This window comes from Rousettus aegyptiacus, unplaced genomic scaffold (genome assembly GCF_014176215.1).
Source record: "Rousettus aegyptiacus isolate mRouAeg1 unplaced genomic scaffold, mRouAeg1.p scaffold_m13_p_7, whole genome shotgun sequence".
NCBI classification, from domain to species: Eukaryota; Metazoa; Chordata; class Mammalia; order Chiroptera; family Pteropodidae; genus Rousettus; species Rousettus aegyptiacus.
Window position 1 is genome coordinate 33,203,642 of NW_023416310.1, and position 17,593 is coordinate 33,221,234.

The following is a 17,593-nucleotide window of genomic DNA, read 5'->3' on the forward strand; positions in this document are numbered from 1 at the left end:
TAAATGTTTCTTCTTCTTTGGAATCTTTCCTGACAGCACCTTCCGCCACCAAGAGCGGGTAAGTACCCTCCTGTTAGTTCTCTTAGCGCCTTGGGTTTCCTGACGTTTTGTTGTTTGTAGTCTCCACTAGACCAAACTCTTTGACAGTGGTGCCGCTTCTCTTCATCACCATATTCCTGGCATCTACCACAGTGTTTGGCATAATAAGTCTTTATTGAATGAATAAAGTGACAAAGCAAGGGATCAAACTCAGGTCTTTTCGATTCTGAACTCCATGCTCCATCCACCATACAATACTAACTTTTGAGACTAAAATGACATTTTTAAAAATCCATAGAAAAACTCTCCAACTCCCCCTCAGAGACACCTCAGAGTGTTACTGTTGTCATCACCACCACATTTCTCACTCGCTTTCTGATAGAGAACCCAGAAACGTTTATAGTCACAAAAAGCTGGGCAGGAGGAAAACAGAGAGTGAAAAATAGCCCTGCAAGGTGTCCAGTCCCCAGTTCCCAAGAAACCTGAAAGGTGAATATAACTAAGAAAAGTATTTCTGAGATCAAGCACAGTGCTCTGGTCTACTGCACTATAACTCTAGCACTAACTGGCCTTTGCTTTTCGTATTTCCGTATGTGTTTATTATTTACAAATCATAGCTCATGTTCTGTCATTTTTTAAAAAATTGAGTTCTAAGTGTATTGTAATGGCTAATTGTTCATTCAGATGAAATGTACACCTAACAACCAGCGCTTTCTATCCGATAAGACCCCTCAGAGATAGCTAAGAATACTTAATCTGTGCAGAGCTGTTTTAATAATAATAAAAAAAAAATTAAAAAATAAAAAAGGAAATCTCTTGTCGTCTGCTGGCAAGACATGACACCATTTTTCTATCTACTCCCTCTGGACCCACCTGAGAGACAAACCAGCAATACCACCACTCCAGCTCCACACTGATAGGGTAATGACACTCACCTGGGAGTCCAGTCTAAGTTTTCTTTGGCATTTTAGTTTGGTCACGATAGGCCACTTCCTCTCCTTTTTTTTTTCATACTTCCTCCCCTCAACTCTCATACCTCATACATGTGATATGGATCATCCACTTTTCCATTTCGGCATATCTTTAATAAAAAAGAAATCTTAACTATTGTTGTGATTTTAAATATGTTCACAAATGCTTTGATATGCCTTTCAAAAGGTGGAGCCTAATTACCTTCCCTTTGAATGCAGTCTATGTTTAGCAACTCACTTTGAGCAAATAGAATAAAATGGATATGATGGTATATAATTGAAGACTAGGTAGTAAAGAGGATTGCAATCTCCTCTCTCTCTTTCTCTTTTTCTTTCTCTCAGAAAAGTGTCCATGAGGACACTCAAGAAACCATATAGAGAGACCTACATAGCGAAGAACTGAGGCCTCTTGCCAACAGCCATCTAAGTGAGCCCCAAAGCAGATTGTCCAGTCTGTCGGGTCTGAGCCTAACGACTGATAGTACAGCTGGGACCTCAAGCGCGAACCATCCAAATAAGGTGTTCCCAAACTTCTGATCACAGAAACTATGAGACAAAAAATGTTTGTTGTTTTAAGCCACTAATTTGGGAGATAATACATTACATAGGAGTAGATATTTAATAGAGCTCCATTAAAGAAAATTTTTATATAATTAAGATATCACCAATAGTCCATCCTCCTAATATGGTTTTCATCTTTGCATATTATTTTCCATATGGAAATATTTTATTTAATTGTTATCAGAATGCAAATATAATTCTGATTTCTACCATTTTCTCATGTTTTATCAAAAACACTTTCCTTGTTGTTATAATGTCTTCATAGTTAAGATTCTAGATGTTTGAATAATATTTGACCATATTTATTAAACCATTTGCATAAAGTGCACATGTTAGTGGTTTCCAGTTTTTTCATTAGAGCTTTTACTATAGTGAATATCTTTGAATATATAGCTTCTTACTTCTCTTGATTTATTTGATTAGAATAACCTTTCTATATTTGAATTATTAATAAAATAGTATGAACATTTTTGTGACTCTCATTAGATATTATCATATTTACTTTTTCAAAAAGATATATCAATTTAAGCAATGAATTAGTGTATCAGCTATACTACAACCAAAATTATAATCTTTTCAAGTTTCGCTAGAAGGTACAAAATTGCATCTCAAATTTGCTTTCATTTGAATGTCTTTGATTTCTAATGAGGTTGTAGAGATTTTTTGTTTCCCCTCTTATGAATGACCTCCTGTATTGTATGCTTATTCTAGTCTTAATGTATATTTTTTCTTATAAATTTGAATGGAAAACTACAGATTAGCAATATTAACCTTTTGTAATCTTTGATTAAAATATTTGCCCATCCAGTTGTACATTTTCACTAGTTTGCTTTTTCATTATACAAAAATCCATAATTTTTATATCCAAATATCTCAACTTTTGTTATTTCTTCTATTGCATTTATTGCTGCAAAGTTAAGAGAATTTACATTCTTCCTCAGATGTCAACTGCTGTTTTCTTTTAGTTTCTCTAGAATTTATGAAGAAGTGTTTTGTTTTGTTTATTTTTTTGTAGTTGCCTCAAATCCATCTGGAGTTTGTTTTGGCGTATACTGTAAAATGTAGTGTTTTTTTTTTTAATTGTTCTTCAGCTTATGCATTTTTAAATTAAAAATTGTTCACAATAACATGCCTTTAAAATTTTTACAATATTCTTGTGGTTTACTGGAGATCACTGAAGTATTCAAAAAACAAATGACAAGGTATGACAAATCTGGTAGATTCTATTGATTGAAATTTCTTCCCTTTTTTCTTCAGCCCTAGGTGATAAATCATGATTGGCCCAAGTCAAATATTTCCTTTTCCTGTGATTGTTTTAGGCTTGGGTTTATCTAACGGTGTTAGCCAATGATGTGTGAGGGAAAATCTGCAAGGGGCCTTTGGGAATAGTTTTTCTCACTGAACAAAAAGAGACTTACAGGAAGAAATATCCGTCTTCATGCATCAAAGATGTCACCCGCATGTAATGCCTGGGACATGTCCGGGACCTTGCAACCACGAGAGGACAAGTCAGAACACAAATGCTCGTGATAGTGGAACAGACGCATAGTAAGATTTGGGTTCTAAATAATGTTAAGCTATGGAATTAATCAACTCTAGAATTGCCCTACCTAAGAATGTGTTGTGTAACAGAACATATATTCATATTTTTAAGCCACTTTTAGGTGTCTTTTCTGTTATTTTCAGCTAATTATCATACATTTTAAAATCTTTGATATTTTTGCCTTGCTCATTTAATTCTCTCATACTATTTAGAAAGTATGGTACAGGTTTAAGAACCAATTTCTGAATTGTGAAAGGAATCAAAAGCTAACACATATCTAGGAGAAGGTATCCAATTAGCAGGGGCATCATCCTCACTCCCCCAAGAGCTTTCCAATTATTTTCTCCTACGTACCAAATACCTTTGTGCTCAGGGCTCTTTACCTTTTTTGTCTCAATTACAAACGCAAAACCCTAAGTACTTATAGCCCTCCAATTCAAGAGGAGGGTTGAGTTGCAGTAAATGACAAGCTGCCATTTTCCACTGCCATTAGATGCAAATCTCTCAACGCCTCTTTCTCTGCAACAATACAATGAAAACCAAGCACTTTGCTAACAAGATTCTGAGGGTAAGAGCCCTACACTGCCTTGTTCTACAGATCCTGCCAAGAGGAACAATGGTTGGCCCTATTGACAAGCATATTAATGACATCAAATATTCAAACAGCTGAGGCTAAATAAAAAGTTTAAATAAATCAGATGGTTGGTCTGTACCAGTGGTTTTCAAACTGAGCTCCATAGAACCATAGGGGTTCTATAAAGATACCTCAGGTGAGAGTGGGAGGAATTGAACAAGCAGAGCTCAGTCCTGGTCCCCTCTTCAAATGCAAAGCTCCACTTTATCTGTACTACATATATACTGGTCTTGTACAGAATATTCCATTTGAATAAAAGGTGCTCTCTTTTTTTAACTTTGAAACACTAGTTAACATTATTGATGTTTAGAGCCACCCAGATGTTTGCAGTTAGATAATATAAACAATTGGGTCATTAAGGGAAAGACAGGAAGAGAGACAGAAAATGTCATCTCTATCTTGTAATTTTTAGTATAACTTAAGGAAAGATCAACATATATGTATATTTTCCATATGAAAACTGAAAAAGGTAAGGCTTTCAGTATTGGATCCCTGTTCTGTATCTGACCGTCTTGATGTATGTTGGAGGCAGGTAGGTGGTAAGGAAAAGGTGGGTTCTCATAGTTTCATTATAATAATATGACAGCACAAATTACTGGCATAGCTTTAGCCATATTGGCATGAACAGGCTATTTATATTGATCCCTAAACTTAAAGAGTCCATGACCTCATCCAAAGTATGCTTTTTAATAATTCACTTCATTTAAAGGCCCATTAAAATGTCAGAATTATCATAAAGCTTACACTTACTTACCTCTAATGTCTTCAAAATAATAATGCATTATTGATGAAACCTTGGTTCACAATCACTTTGCTCCTGTTTGACAAAGCCAATACAGTAAGTTGCTTTCTCTACATCCCACCACACATTTCTCCCTCTTTAGCTACAATGAGAGACCTAATTCTCCCACGGTTCTTCCAAAAGAGTTCTTTGAAATCCTCTCTTGTTCCAAGACAAGAATAATGACCTACAGGTTTAAGAAACTAGCATAATATTATGATTATAAAGTTTCCTGGCTAAGTAACCAACCAAAGCATGCAAAAGTAAGAGGGAGCTGGCAGTGAGAAATCCATTGCTACCTGAATATTTGCTTCTTTGAATATATAAGACTTTCCCCCTGTAAAATTTCTGGAAATATTTAAGCATACAAACATTAATTGCAGGTGCCTTTGCAATGGAACATGAGTACGAATAACAGTATTAGTCTGAGTATCAATCAAACCAGGAATAGGAAAAAAAGTTCTCCAAAATATGGGGATTCTCCCTAAAAATAAGGTTGCCAAATAAAATGCTAGATGCCAGTTAAATATGAAGTTTAGATAAGTGACAAAAAATTTTTAGTGAAAATGTGTCCTAATTATTGAATGGAACATACTTACACTAAAAAATTGTCACATATCTGAAATTCAAATTAGGCTTGGCATCTTATATTTTTATTTGCTAAATCTGATAACTCCACCTAAAAGGTAAATCTTAATGCTTCACTTAATATTAAAAATGCTGATGTGCTAGCTCACTAGTCCCCAGTTCTGGCTACACATGAGAATTATCTGTGGTTTCCTGAGCCCACCCTCTGGAGCAGCTAAATCAGAATCTCTGGAATAGAGCCCAGTCTTTCAAGCTCCCTCGGGGGTTCTAATGGACAGCCAGGTTTCAGAACCACTACACTAGAGGATTGTACTGACTCCAATGTAAAATCTCAGAGAGGTATATCTGTGGCATAATGGGTGTCTCAGGATCTAATTGCAGGGAACTGCATGTATTTTTTAAAGTATATTCAACATTTTAATGTTACTTTACTTTTGAAAAATGAAACTTTGTTTAATATCATAAACCACCCCCAAAATGAAAGATAAAAGAGTGATTTAGACCTGGAGAGCTAAAAGAGATAATGAAGACTTGGACCTGGGACCTGTCGCAAGTCCTAGATGGGGCAAAGTACCTGGGATGGAGAACAGGAGGCAGGAGGCAGGCAGGATCTAGTGGATGCACGGGTGTCCCAGGTCAGGGGGTAGCACAGACCAATGCTCAGGAAAGCAGACAACAAGAAGTAGGACCCCAGGCCAGGAATCTAGACAAAGTCATCAGTCAGGCACCAGTTGGTGCACAGCTAACTGATCATGCAGTCCTGCTGATTGCAGGACTTTTGGGGACGTTGATCCCAGCACCTGGCTGACCCAAGGTTCACAGGTGACACAGGGGTGAGCATTTGGCCAGATTGGGGAACAGAGGTACAGAGAAGGGCAGCTGGTCAAGTCCCTTATCTGAGTGCAGTGCCAGCTGACCTGTACCTGTAGTGATCCTAAATCACTTTGGCACTTGGAAGGTAAAGCTTTTAGCCCTGTGTACTTTAAGCAAGTTGGATGATGCCTCTCAAACTCGAAATTCTTTTCTGAAAAATAGGAGACCATAACATTCTTTGCAGGGATATATAGGCAGCATTTTAAATTATGAGATATATGCAAAAGGAATGGAATATGGCCTATAGGTGTATTCACTGAAACTCATCACTTTCCCAGTAAAAATCACCACTGACATATGTCCTATGTCCTTCCATGTCTCATACCTCCCTGCTCCTCCCTGAGACTCCCTCATGCTCTCACTCGTGTAGGTGACTTGTTTCCAGGACAGTAAGGATCTAATGCCTGTCCCAGAACTCTGCAGACTGGATGTTCAATGAATGCTTGCTGTCTTGACAAGACTAAGAAATCTAAACAGATGTTGCTCCTTCTAAAACACTTTTCAATATTCTAAACATTGTATATTGTTATTTTTTCTTCTATCTACATCAGTTTTAGCCTTGAATTCATCAGCTATGTGACTTTATACAAATGTTTTAATTTCTTAAAGCCTCAGTTTACCCATCCTATAAAATAGGAGCATTAGTGATATCCACTTAACAAGTTTGTTATGAGAATTAATCAGATTATATATGAAAATCTTTAGCCCAGTATCTGACGCATATAAGTACTTAGAAAACTTTAGCTATTACTAAATGATCGCCTCACCACTCAGTTCAGCCACTGTCCTGGCAAAGTTCTTGATTCAGATTTATGTACACCAAGCCCATTCCTAATTTAAGTAACCAGAGATAGGTTTGCACTGAATGCTACAGTGCCGTAGTGGAGGACAAGCATGCTGTTTCAGGATCCATGAAAAAAAAGTCATAAATATCCCACTGCTCTCAGTGACTACAAAATAAAAGACATTCTGTATTTGCTATATCTTCTTCATCTCCATTTTCTAGGTCTAGGTCTACATTTTACTGAGATTTCCATTATCCTAATAAAATAACGGTGTGCTTTTATAATTTTGTCTAGGCAAAAAGCCTTAAACCATAGCATTTCATTCCCCAAAGGCATAAAAGTAAACCTAAAGCCATATGGCAATGGAATTAAAGTCAGCACATTGTTGCGTTGTACAATGCACCATAATTATAAATTATTTCTTCGTGATATTATGGTATTAACCTACTCTGGTGTGCAATGATTCATTATAGTTCTGAGTTTCCTCTTGCAGTCCAGGCAGCTGTCTTTCAAATGGAGTTAAGTTACATTTAGCTGCACAAAGATGTTATGATACCAGCAACATTCCCCACCCCAGCGACTGCCTCATGGAAGCTGCCGTTTGAGACCATCCACAGGGCTTCTGGCCTGTAGCAAAGAATGCTGCAACTCTATAACCATGAGATCCCATCATAATTTATAGAGGTGATCAGTTTCATCCATCATTAAAGACACTTGACCTTGTCATTCAATTTTTAGTCTGGGGCCTGGCTTCCTAATTCGTTCATTTGCAATTTTGAGGGCAGTGAAAGGGAGTCACAAGAGAAATTGTGGAATTTCCTTCAACTAATGAGGAGGATGTGAATTTCCCTTCTTTTCAAAGAGAGAATTTAGTACTTAACATACATATCAACTTACATTCAGCAACTTCATAGGGAACCTTTATGTATAAATAAAATACATTACATACATAAGCATATGATATATGTTTGTCACCCTGATGTCCTCAATCCCACAGCCTGTCTTAATACTCACATAAAATTATTTGAACAACCATACTACTGAGAACGAGGAAAGCAGCTCCTGACATCCAGGAACTGGCCTGGCACATACAGCTACACCTAGATGTTCGTCTGTTGAACATAAACAATTTTATGGAACATCGATATCAGACAAGACCACTCTGTGGCCAGGCTGGATCAGGACAAAAATAAGACCACTCCATATGTGTTAACAGAAGTAAAACATGAACACTGTTCAACCCACAAAATACCAAACCATCTTCCCACTCCAGGTAATATGGGTACCTGCTGCTTCTTTCCCACTAACACTTTCAGTTGGCTCTAGTCCATCCTCCCCACAGATAAGATAGTTAAGATACCAGTCGTGGAATTACTACCACTTCCTGACAGCATCTAATCAGAGCAAAGCCCCACTTCCCTAAAACCACCCCCCAAATCACCAGCACGAGCTTAAATCCCATAAGTCCTTCCCAGAGTTCAAAAAGTAATAATTTATTCAACTACATATGTGTTACTGGTGGTCTTTAGCTAGAGGACATTGACAACACCAAATATCAGTACTTATCCTTTCTACCTTTTTCAAATGTCATCTTCCCCTGATGCATATGAGGGAAAGAAACTTATTTAACTTCCATGCCTAGGTCAATCTCACTTCATAGCTGTTCTCTTGATTCTAATCAGCAAACTTAGCTCCACTTTAGGAATGCTGGGACCACCATCTTTCACTCTCAAAACTTAGGAGAGGCTCAAAATAGAGTATCAATTCACATGGTGATCAGTTCCTTTCAGGTAAAGGGACTTGAAGCTCTACCGAAGGTGAAATAAGCCAAGGGCCAAACCAGAAGCGACTCGGAGTGTGACTACAGTGACCTCCAGGGATGGAAGCAAGAATCCAACAGCTCCAAAAGTACATAGAAATGCAAGGTGGGAGAATACAGTTCAACAGAATGAATAATGAGACCACAACCACAAATAGGGAAGTTCTAGGTAGTCTGTGTTGACAGAGAAGAAGAGGTGGTTGATGGAAAGTACAGAAGGAAGAACGGCCCCAGGAAAAGAGACTGGCTGGAGAGAAAGGAGTAGAAACTGCACAGGTGACATGGTATTTACCCTGTAACCAGAACCTGTGGAAGGTGGATGCAGCTTCTTACAGACATCAGTGCACCTTTCAACTGATCAGCAGTTCTCCCTCGAGCCAGAAAATCCACCTCAGAATTTGAAAAGCTCTGATATTTTTGCAGGGTGAAACCTCATTTCTATGGAAGCCAAAGACAAATTATAATATATTAAACCCAGAAAATTTGATGATGATGATGAGGATGATGATGATGATGATGATGATATTTTTAGCCAGAATTTAAGACTGCATTCCATTTTGGCTAACCGTTTTTCAATACCTTTACCCCCAGGACATAGACCATCTCAAATGGGAGTTTGGGGTGTACATTCATCTTTCCCTGACGTTAAATTTATTTTCACTGATTTTTAAGCTCAAAATAGCCTGCCTGGTAATGTTTACACTGTGCCGTTTATTTTCAGAGGTTGAACTGCAATGAATGAAAAATATTTTCCCTTCAGTAGAAAAGGAAATATTACACTTAGATATTTATAAGTTTGATTGGTTATTTTCAAGAGCACAAAGTCAAAAATATTATAATTATTATACATTGCTGGCAATAATTTTCTGTTTCTAGTATAAAGACTGAAAGTAATATTCATGACGCAAACTATACTTCAAACTGAATATGGAATAAAAATGGATTTAAATACCAGAGTGAACTGCATATAACTGGATATCTAAGTAGTACATGCAAATCGGTTTAACTGTTTTATATTAGAATTACTATGATGAGAATTCACCATAATAAAAGTATTAGAGCTACTATTTTTCGAGTACCTATTTTATTCCAAGTACTGTGATGAATAATAGTTTATATGCATTCTCTTATTCTCACAATAACCCCAAGAAGTAGGTATTATTAACTATTTTGTAAATGAGAAAACCAAAGTACAGAAAGATTAAGTAGTCTACCCAAGGTTACACAGTATGTGGCCAAATTGGATTGAGACCTGTATCACCTGGCATAAGTCTGTATGTGTTTCATGTTCTGACATTGTCTCCTCCATCTCAAGCTTTAGAGGGATGACATGCAGGTGCTTATTCTAGGTACAAGGTTTTGTCCAGTCAAATGCCAAAGACTCTAGAGAGTTGTGTTCTATCACCTAGAAGTAACCAGACTGTATGTATACTCCTTCATGCAGAAAGCAAGCTAAACTCATCTGGGTTTCAGAGATTTTCTTTTCAGATAACTGCATCCTTAGCAGGAGCCTTCTGTACCACTGCGCTGTCTGGGAAACCTGGCTCAGTTTGTGGGTTCAGATGGCTTCAGATGTTTCCCCCAGCTGCGTGCACACTCCTTAGAAAACACTGTATATAGCACAGAATGGGCCACCCACTGAGGACACTTAGTAAGTGTTGATTATCTACCTAGGGTCTCTCCCAGCAAATCACTTCAGAAGAGTTGAGCCCTACAATGACTCACCAACCCCTTTTCCCCCAATTCCTCATTTCTATAATTTTCTCTTCCTAATCTCCCTTCTAGACTCTTTTAGAACTGAAAGTGTCTCTCACTCTGTTCCCTAGAGGCAGCTTCCTGAGTTTAAATGCACATACTCAGTAAGGATATTAAGGTGACAAGTCTGAGTTTCATTACGCTCTTTCTTCACCAAGAGATAAGCAAGTGGAGAAAAGTTCTCCTGCATCGAATCCTGTATAAATTATTCAGCAGCAACCTCATAAATAGGAAGCAAATGGACACCTAAAATGGGGCAGGAAAATATTATATTGCTTGACCAGAAAGACGCTTTGTGTCACAAAGCCCTTTGTTTTAATATTAACCTCCAATTTTAGTAAGGTAGTGAAACTCATGTGTTTCCTTAGATTTGAAACCTACACACATTTTTTAATGGACACTGTCCTTTCTTGAAAGTAGCTCTCTCTAGTTTTTTGCCATAATTATGCAATATGCTAACTATTTAAGATTTCCTACACTAGAGTTAAGAGTATAAAATTTTAAATGAAGGGAGGGGAGAAACAAAATGGAAAACGATCTTCTAAATTTAACATAAATGGAACAATAAACAGTCATAAAGGGAATTTTGATTATACAATAACTTTTATTAGTTTGATATGCTGACTGAGAAAAGAAACAGCATGCATTTTTAAAAAATGACTTTTAAGGAAGAATAATTTGTTTGCATAAAATATGATTACTTACCCTCATAAATGTTTATTTGAATTTATTGCACTGTAACCAAAGCCAACTGCATCAGCCACAGCGGGGAAACCCAATTCTGAGCTGCAAAACAAAACCGAAGGTGTGACCGCGAGCACATGGGCATCCCATGCTGACTCAGGGAAATTTCTGCATTAAAATTCTGCTGATTTTCCAGGATAAGAGGCTCTAATGAGGCCAAATCCTTAAGAAAGAGAGAGAGAGAGAAAAAAAAAAAAACAACAACTAAAACTCAGACTAGGGCCCACCCCTCCCAAAAAGAGCAACACCCAAAAGAGACCAGTCAGCACCTTTTCAGATTTGCTTGAGTCTTCACCCGGCTGCCCACACCAGAATCTGTCAGCTGGCAACCTGAGGCCAAATCCAGCTGCAGAGGCCATTTTGATTGTTTTGCATTTAAATAAGTTTAGAAGAATTTAAGGCCAAGGTTACAGTGAGCTGTGCTCATCAACTCGCCAGTCTCCACCAGTTCTGATCTTCTTGGGCTCCCACCTTCATTCATTTACCGACTCATCCCTCTGGGCTCTGGGACCCCTGGCCAATGCACTTGCCTTTCAAGGACTCATGAAATACTACTCTCCTGCTATCTGCAAGCTAAAAACTGGCAGTCCTTCAAGGACACAGGCTCACATTATCTCTACCCAGAAGGAGAGAGTGTGAAAGGAGAGAGAAGAGACTTATCCTTAGTAAATGCTTTTACACTAATTTTTCACTTCTGGGTATCCAAGAAACCAGAGCCAGTCAGAGGGAGAGGGAGCCCCAAGACTTATCCTCCCCATTTCCTCGTTCCCAGCTCTTCCAAAGATCCTAAAGCTACCTCCATTCCTAACCGACTGGATGCTCTTATAAGCATTTACTGATGAAGACACAAGAGACCACTAAGGAACGTCAAGGAGGACATGCAGAGGAATAGGCAAGGTTTTATGGGTCACACCAGGATATCTTGAAATCACGCTACCATGCGAAAAGAAAAATTATTCTTATAGTGATAATTCTCCATATTTGAACAACTCATTTATTTGGTATCATTGAGAAAAATCTTTTTTCATTTTGTATCATCGAGAAAAATCGTTTTTCATTTTGTGATTTTTGTTTTTAAAAAAGAAAGTATAATTTCTGATGTTACCTTATTTCTTCTGCTATTTAACCTTGTCCTACTAAGAACAACATAAAATATGGATAGGAAACGGGATGGAAATAAAAAGGTAGAAATATTGAACCTCCTGATGTGCCCAGCCCTGGGCTTGGTGAGTTACATGTGGTATGTCATAGGATCCTTTTCACTCTTCATTTTTGAAGTCAGGAAACAGGAGTTAAGTTGGCCAAGGTCACAGATAAAGTAACAAAGTGGTTGGCCCAAATTCCATCTTTTAGAACTATGGCCAATTACCATTTAGACTCACTGCTTCATTTTTTCAGATTATATCGAGCAGGTTAGACTTTGATTCTTAAGGCTGAAATAAAAACACGACAGATTTACTATCACATTTTCATTTACCTGGGCAATTTCCATTTCCCATTCACATGCCTAGCTAAGGCCTTAGTGATCCACAGTTCATTGAATAGCTACAATTTAAAATCTGATTCCCAAAGCTGTTTCTATAGAATGCAGTTGCAGACGACAGAAGGGTCAGATTTCAGCATTAGTGCCACTGCATTGAGACAATTACTGGAAGTGTAGCCTAAAAGAGGGTTTTCCTGAACTCTACTGATGACTACTTCAGTTTTCTTATTCCCTTTGGCTGCAGAGGAACCAAGCATTAGTGAACAATTTCAGCCTCTTCTTGTGAAAAGCTCTCCAAGCAGCGATTTGCTTTTCCATCTAGAGCACGAGCAAATAGCTCAGATGTAAAGGCTGATACCTATTTCTGGGCACCATGTTAATACCGTGTCCACCACAGGAAGTTGGTTTTTGTCTTTTTAAAAAAATCGTCATGCAAGTATCCTCACAGCACGAAACCTGAGAAAGCTGAATACCTCATACAGTGTGTCAAGAGAAGAGTTAATGAAAAAATTACAAATATTTTATTTCCACATTATTTCCCCAAGTCCCCTTGTTGTCTAGACCTTTCTAGCCTTTTAAACCACAGGTAGCTTCTGGCAAAGCTCGAGACAGATGGCAGTGTAGGGGTCCTGGCAACCAAGATAAATGTACATAATATCAAGCACCCACCTTGCAGCTTTGGAGGCCCACAATGCCCTCAGCTCCTTCCCGCGGCCACAGGAAGGGTCACTTGCTGAAATAATTTTCTGGTTAATAAGAAATCTATGCAAGATTTCATGTCCTGGTGTTTCAAAAGCCCCCTCTGAGGGATCCACACTATGCATTTTAATTTAGGTTTACACATTTCATTTTTTAATAGAATGAACTGTGCATAACAACACATTTCACAACATGAAATGAAAAGCCCTTGATACAGTTCATCTACTGGAAGGCTTTAACTCTAAATCCAGAACAAATAAAGCAAAATAAACACAGCAGGACTCCAGCTTTCCCCTTCCGACATTTGGCCATTTGTTCAGGCAAGGAAGGAGGGGAGATTTGGAGCGTGGAGGAACTGGAGAAGCAGGAAAGCACAGGAATGTTCATGACATGCTAAGGAATTTTTAATCTTGTTCAAGACAATGTCCTTTGATGTCCTAAATCCCTCTTGGTCATTCTTCCATATTTGCTGCAAATCAATCCTTTTGCAATCCGCTGAGATTTCAAATAAGCTTTGAGAGGCTTTTTACCACGTAAATGGGGGTCTCGGATCCGTTTGAAAACACTGCAGGAGGGATGATTTGGAGATAATAAATATTTTCTATATGTTTGTATTCAAATGCACAAGATTTTATAGAGCTCCAGGAACTTATTAGTTAACTCAAATTTTCTAACAAAAGCTCTGTCTGAGAGCATACCCTTAGCTTGCCTTCTGAATAATGAGAAGTAATGAGAGCACGCATGAGAGCACCCAGCTGGTTTGCCTCCAATCACATGGCGTGTGGAGCGACCACCTTCCAACATGCCTTCAGAAGGCTGTGCTCCATGTTTGGCACCTGACCCTCAGTAGCCACCCTAAAGACCCTGAAGAAGAGGGGAGCCCCAAAGATGCTGAGTGGCTCCAGAAAGCAGCACCCTACTCCTCCTGCTCTCAATTGGTAGGACTTGGAAGTCTGGTAGACTAAGCCATTTCTCCACAAACTTGGCTAACTTTGTTTGACTAGTGAGTTTGGGAGAATGATCCTTCTTTAGAAAACATTTTGCCATTAGAGCAATCATGAACAAAATCTTGCTTCGATCCACAAACCTGGAAAATTATGAATATCTGGAATTCTCTCCTCAGTTTCTTTTTCTTTGTGATATTCTTCAAATCGTTTTCCTGAAGCTATGAAGTCACCTGCAAATAAAAAAAAAAAAAATCAGTTATCTCTCCCCACAACATTAGTTTAAAAGTTAGAGAGATTGCAAATGAGGCTGAAAAAAAAATCCTGCCTTTTTTCTGTTTTCCAGTCTTAGTCATTTCTCAAGATCCAAACCCAATGAATCTCATGTCTTCCCCAACAACTCACGGCCCCCACCAATCTACCTTGGGCGTTAGCTTCAGTATCATATACTGTTCAGGTCTCTTCCTAACCAGGTTTCTGTAAAAACTGAGAATTAAAACAAAGAAAAAATACGAAGGCTAAAATATCTACTCTGTTACCAACTGGTATTAGCTAAGACTAACCACTAGATTTATATAGGCAGCTCTGAGCCACGGCAAGGGATGGATACATGCCCAGATGAAACACACACCTGGGAAGAGAAGCACTGAAGAGGGCCCATTTTCTACGTGAACAAGCTAGCTTCCAAGAGCAGGAAGAAGGATGGAATCACCTAGGGCATGCTTCACCAGTCACATGGGTCACTCCCTCTCCTCCATGAAGGTCAAGTGAATAAAAAGAGAGAGGCCTGAACTGCACTCAGGACAATTCCTCCTCAAAAAACGCCAGCGATGGGAAAAAGTTGTTCTCCTTTATGCACATAGTTTTATATTAAATTTTCCCATGTGTGTTAGTTCTGTGCCCTCCTCTGGATTTTTAAGCCTTTTCAGGACAAAAACCATGTCTTATATGTCTTGGATCCCTGACAGATGCAAATACAATGCTGACAAATGAATATTTAATAAATATTTCTTTTAAAGAACTGACAATAAGAGCAGGGGTTGTGCAAAGTTAACTGTTCAATTTTGTGAATAACAACAAACCTTAGAAATTCTAATTTGTTGAATCAATAGGGTAACCAGTTTGGACCTGGGTCCCAAATCAAATTGTCATATTCAAAAGACCTGACCTAAAACCATGCAGCCTTATTCTCTACTGTAAAAACAAACAAACAAAAACACCCTATTTCATTATTCAGAGCACATTATTACCCAAAAACCTTGAGCATAATTTAGCATAAGTTTATTCTTTACTGACTCGGAATGTCTGTTCTCCCTTAATGGAATATCTATAGAAAATATTGCAAGAGTTGGTTGAAAGAAAAAAATATGCATCAAATTTAAAGAAATAAGAGCTGTAAAATACTGTTTAAGGTACAAACACATTAGGATATACCCAAAGTCTTCTAAATTGGTTGATGAAAATCTTGCAGTTATGTCATAATCAGAACAAAGAAAACCTATACTCTGAAGAAATACCCTACGCTAGCACACCAAGCAAAATGCGGGTGTAAAATTCCTGAGTGTTTATACACCATCTGCCTAGATATTAAAAATGCAGTTCCAGGCATAAAGAGAAGTATAACAAATCAAAGAACTTCTAAACTGAAATAAACGTTCTGAAAGCCAAGCTCAAAAAGTTCCCTTAAGTGGGAATTGACAAGGTGAAGCCTTCTTTCTGAACAAACAGATTACAAGAGCATTAGTGAAACTGTCATATATATATATATACTGGTGGTGTCCTCTCAAAAGAAGAGTAATTTTTAAATATTCCTGAAGAAAAAAAAATCCTAGTGGTTTTGCCACAATCTGGAGTTAGGTGCCTGTGTTGATCCATACCTAATCGAGAAACTATCTTCTAGGAAGGAAGATCTGCAACTCTTAACCACTATGGAGCAGAGGCAACTGATAGAAACACTTTGCAACAGCAGCTTGTTTTTACGAATGGTGTTCATGCATTCTGTCGCCTCTAGGGGCACTTCTGAGGAACACCCTGAGAAAGTGGCCTTGCCAGGTAGGCATTAACTATTAGGTGCTCACCAGCTAGCCAGCCTTAGGAGGTGCTGAAGTGGTAAGCATGGAAATACCGCCAGGGACTGGCTCCAACGGAAGTCTCCAGAGCCTGCTCAAACCTCCCTCAGCTGCTCTCTAAGTCATTTAAAAAGTTACTCCTTTAAATTACTGAAGTCTGTTAGTCATTTCATTTAATAGACATTTATATAGTGCATACTATCTGTCAAGAAGGGTTTAAGGGTTTTAATCCTCCTAATGGGCCTTATTAAATGGTTTTCTCATGATTTCTATTTTATTATAAACGAGGACACAGGGCACAGAGAGACTAAGTAACTTGTCTAAGGTCACACAGCCCGTAAGTGATCTGAATGCAAACAGTTCAGGTTCCTGAGTCCATGCTGCTCTCTATAAGGCTTAATAAGCCAAACACCTCCTTTGGCCATGATCATCATAAACACACTCTAGATACCTCACACCACAACTGTGTGTGTGTGTATGTGTGTGTGTGTGTGTGTGTGTGTGTCTACATATATACACATAATCAAGAAGGGATCATACAGACAATGTAACACTAATGTAATACTCATGTGGTCAGCATATGGAATATATTAGCATCCCTTCACAAAGTAGGTGTAGGGTGTTGGTTCTCAAACTGTAATGAGAATCAGAATCACCTGAAAGACTTTCTAAAACTCGGATTGCTGGGCCCAGCTCCCAAAATTCCTGATTTGGTGGGTGCCAAGAACTTGCGTTTCCCATAGCTCCCAGGGGCTGCTGCTGCTCCTGCTGAAGGAGACCTACAGCTTGGGCTTAGATTAGGGCTTAGACAACAGAAACTTATTTTCTTATAGGTTAAGTTGAAGATCAAGATGTTGTTAGGTCTGGTTTTTCGTGAGGCCTCTCCCTCACTGTTTTCTGACATGGCTTTTCCTCCTGTTTGCATCCCTGATGTCCCTTTCTCTTCTTTCAAGGACATCAGTCATATTGCATTAAGGCCCCAATTGGGGCCTAAGTTTAACTCAATCACCGTATTGAAGGCCCTGTCTCTAAATGTAGTCACGTGAATTAGGGTGCACCCTTATGATCTCACTGTAAGCTTAATCATCTCTTTAAAGGTCCTTTCTCCAAATAAAGTTATATTCTGAGGAACTAGGGATGGGACTTCAACTTGTGAATTTTGGAGTGACACAATTCAGCCCATAATAGTTCCATACTTTGAGGGTCATTCATCTAAAGAATATAACAGACGCACATGAAGGGCATGCCTTTGACGGGAACCCCACGAGGGCAATCATTCATTTGTGCCGACAAATTAAATATGTT

At 38.4% G+C, this 17,593-nt stretch overlaps 1 long non-coding RNA gene across 9 annotated transcripts in view; it reads right to left on the reverse strand.

Annotated features, from left to right (window-relative positions):
• Positions 1-17,593, reverse strand: part of LOC107501373 — a 257,563-nt gene that overhangs the window by 219,193 nt on the left and 20,777 nt on the right. For 6 of the 9 annotated variants that reach the window (XR_001594744.2, XR_001594739.2, XR_001594743.2 and 3 more), the window contains one exon: positions 11,055-14,452. This is a non-coding gene — a long non-coding RNA (uncharacterized LOC107501373). The remainder of the gene's footprint in view (positions 1-11,054; positions 14,453-17,593) is intronic. The other 3 variants (XR_001594742.2, XR_001594740.2, XR_001594735.2) reach the window with 3 other exon arrangements.